Raw genomic sequence first — 3,651 nt, 5'->3', positions numbered from 1 at the left:
GTGTCTAGAGAAAAATGACAGCGTATTGACCATGATCGCAATTATCCAAATGGTGATAATAGTGAATTTCACATAATGCAATAAGTAAAAGTTAGAAAATTCCGATTATCACTAATTGTATATATGCGAAAAATGTAATTTCCCCGTGCTTTTTAACACGTGAAAAGTAAAACTTTTAAAATTTGTTTTAACTGAAAATTGGAATTTTCACGGATCTTCTCAATTTTTATTTTTATTTGCGAAAAATGGAATTTTCACATATTCATCCACACATTAATACGGTTGAAAACTGGAGTTCTCTTTACAAATCCGTGACAAGAGGAATTTTCACTAATCTAATCTCCAACATGATATTCGAAAATGCTTAGGGATAGGGAGACTTTTAATGGAGTAGGGAGACTTTTAATGGAGTTATGGTTTTGCTAGGGATTAGTCAAAGGGAGATATTCCAGGGGAGTTTTGATTTAGGTGCGCTTTTCAAGGGAAATTTTCAAAGGGAGTTATTTTAGGGATTCATCCGTTTTACTACAACTGGATAATTAAAGGTGCAAAGGAACCGAGCCGGAATCGGTGGAACCGTATCTGGTTTTGGACCGAATCGAGGAATGGGGTACAAGTACCGGTCCAAAAAATAGGAACCGGGGTCTGGGAGGTACAGGTACACGGTCCAATACAACTACCGTGCCGTACCGGACCGAAAGTACCGAATAGTAAGAGCCGTTAGATTTAGGGTATACAAGATGAGTAATACCCGTTAGATTAAAGGGGGTATATAAACGAACATTACAGGGTTAGAGTTTCTCACTTTCTCTTATTAGTTTCCTTTCTTTTTTTTTCCGTCTCCTCGGAGAAGAAGTGAAGAAGAAGTGAAGAACTCCATTACTAAATCCATCTTCTTTGTTTCAAATTTTCAATCATCTCTTAATTTCTCACTCTTAAAAACCAGGTTCGTCATTTATTTTGATTTGTTTCATCTTTTTTATTTAATTTGTTTTTAATTTTTTTATGCATGTGATTGACGGATTTACAATATGTGCAGAATTCTGCTGTATCAAGACTTCAACTCCACGATCTTCATTACACCACCTCTCGATTTTGACTACTGGGTTCATTAAATCTCGATTTGGTAAGATGCAATCTAGATTTGTTGGAAAAGGAATGAAAAATCTTACCTTTTTCAATTGAATTTGTTCTGCCTAAAAACGGGTTTGATTTAATCGAGCATAGTTTATCAAATTTGATTTGGAAGTATCTCATTGTAGGTTGTTTTGCTTAGCAATACCGATGTGTTGATCCTTCACTGACAAAACTCGTTGAGATCCGGTCTTATAAGGTAAGACTCTCTTCTTTATGCCAATTGTTTTGCTGATTTGGTCCAAGTTAAAAATCTTGGTAATATCTAGTTTCAACAGACAGTGGATACCAATTAGATTTTGGATTTATGGATTCAGCTTGGTGTTTTGAATTCTGACGTGTGTGCTAGTTTCTTTCCACTCCATGTGTGCCTCTAGGTTCAGTTATATCAACCCCCACTCAACACAGATTAAAGTCCTTCACACTTTTGGATTTATGGATTTTGTTGCTGCTTCTGAATGTGGCTTTGATACTTGGGGTCATTGTTCTTACTGTATTACTTTGGATGAATGCATATACTTGTTTTTATCGATTAATTACACAGTTCCTTAAAGTCTCCAATTCAGCCTAAAATTGAATTTGTTCTGCCTAAAATTACTCCATGTGAAATATACTAAATGGAATTATGATGTGTCTTCCCTGTTCGAAGCCATAGTTGGCCAGTTGACAAGAGCTTGTTTGTACATATGAAGGGAGCTTAGGGGATAAGCAAGCAAGAGTGTAGTGTCCAGCAATGCATGTTGTTTGTGTTCTTTAGATTTTTTTCCTATTGGACATCTAATTGTGCTGAAGGTTACTAATTGTTATTACTTGTTTTTACAGAGTTACTTGGTCCTATCAACAATAATGCCACCACAAATGCTGCTGCTGACATGGATTAGAAGATCAAGATTCAAGACTTTGTATTTGTCATTGCCACCACTGTCCAGTCATTGCAATGCCACCACAAGTGCTGCTGCACTGTTACTTGTTCCTTTTTCAGATTTTCAAGACTTAGTGTGTGTGTGTTTGTGTGCTAATGCTTCCTACTGCTACTTGTTCTTTTTTTTCCAGATTTTCAAGACTTAGTGTGTGTGTTTGTGTGTGCTACTGCCTACTGCTACAGTGCTACTTGTTCTTTTTTCAGAATTTCAAGACTTTGGTTGTTTGGCACTTTGGTTTGCTAATACCATTGCTACTTATTATTTATTGGTTTTTTCTTTGATTGAGATGTTTCTTAATATATTGAAAAATAGGTAAAACAGGTACTTAGATTGTCTAGGAAAATGACAAAAATATATGTCGGTAAAAGTACCGACTGGTACCAGAACCGTACCTGGTACCGTACGTGTACCAAATGATACCGGAACCGAGGTACAAGGTACAGGTACCAGTCCAAAATTTTGGAACCGAGTCTAGGATGGTACAGGTACTCGGTCTCGTCAAGAACTGAGCCGAACCGTACCGTGTGCACCCTTAATAATTACTAATATAAAAATTAAAAATAAAATAATTACTATATTAAAAGGTCATTATAGTAACTAGTAGTTCTAAAACTAATTTTGGGTTTCTAATATAAGGTAACTTAATGGTGGACTCCTAATATAAAAAATAAGGAAATTGGGCTTGCCATATTTTTCCCCACGCAAATATAGTCTGAACTTGGGCTAGTTATAAATAGTAATAACCTTTGCAGTTTAATATTGATATCTAAACCAATAATAATATTATTTTTTTCCATCTTTCTCTCTCCTATCTCCGATTCCTTCTTCTTCTCCAACAAAACCGTCAAAAAACAACCCTTCTCTGCTCATATCTAGTCTATTTTTGGATTAGATCTGAGCAGATTTCTTCATTTTTCCTTACTTTCTAGGTTAGTTAGTAGATTAGTTTGGTTTTTATTATGTTTTCTACTTTTCAACACCATTTTGGTGGTTTTATCTACTCTTTTGAGGTTTATCTTCGCTTTAATGGCGATTCTTGGTTCTTGGGTTGGGTTTCAAGATCAATAGTGATGCTCTACATGCTCTCCAACGACGAAATCTTCATCTTGGTTGTCTCCGGCGACGGAATCTTCATCATCAACTTATCCGCTGACGGAAAATCCATAGGTGGTCTTTTTGATGACGGAAGCTTCATCACTAGCTATAAGAGATTTGAGCAGATCACTCCAACTTTGGGAGCATTTCTTTCTAAAGAAGAAAAACAAACTAAATGGTTTTAATTTAATTCCGAGAAAAACCATCCTTATTCCGATTTAATCGGATCTTATTCATACTTGTATTTGGCTTATTCCGGTGATCCTTCTCTTTCTCTTGTCGGGTTTCTCGGTATTGTACTCTTACGGTATGTTCTTGCTACTTTGTATTCTCTTATTTTCGATCTTAAACTCATTGTTTATCAAAAATATATATATATATATTAATAGTTTTTTACAGTCACATCTTAAGGAATTTACCTCTATATATCAATAATCGACAATTTACTGAAAAAATACAAATCTTGTCATACGAATTTTATCATTCTATGAGTTCTTTT

The 3,651-nt window shown here is 35.2% G+C and overlaps 1 long non-coding RNA gene across 4 annotated transcripts in view; it reads left to right on the top strand.

Moving 5' to 3' along the window:
• Window positions 1-2,342, top strand: part of LOC113328388 — a 3,036-nt gene extending 694 nt beyond the window's left edge. Inside the window, exons 2-5 of one of the 4 annotated variants that reach the window (XR_003349375.1) lie at window positions 9-946; window positions 1,040-1,126; window positions 1,263-1,333; window positions 1,957-2,342. This is a non-coding gene — a long non-coding RNA (uncharacterized LOC113328388). The remainder of the gene's footprint in view (window positions 1-8; window positions 947-1,039; window positions 1,127-1,262; window positions 1,334-1,956) is intronic. The other 3 variants (XR_003349377.1, XR_003349376.1, XR_003349378.1) reach the window with 3 other exon arrangements.
• Window positions 2,343-3,651: the final 1,309 nt, after the last annotated feature.

This window comes from Papaver somniferum, unplaced genomic scaffold (genome assembly GCF_003573695.1).
Source record: "Papaver somniferum cultivar HN1 unplaced genomic scaffold, ASM357369v1 unplaced-scaffold_107, whole genome shotgun sequence".
In the NCBI taxonomy this organism is placed as follows: Eukaryota; Viridiplantae; Streptophyta; class Magnoliopsida; order Ranunculales; family Papaveraceae; genus Papaver; species Papaver somniferum.
This window is presented reverse-complemented; position numbering and strand designations above follow the sequence as displayed.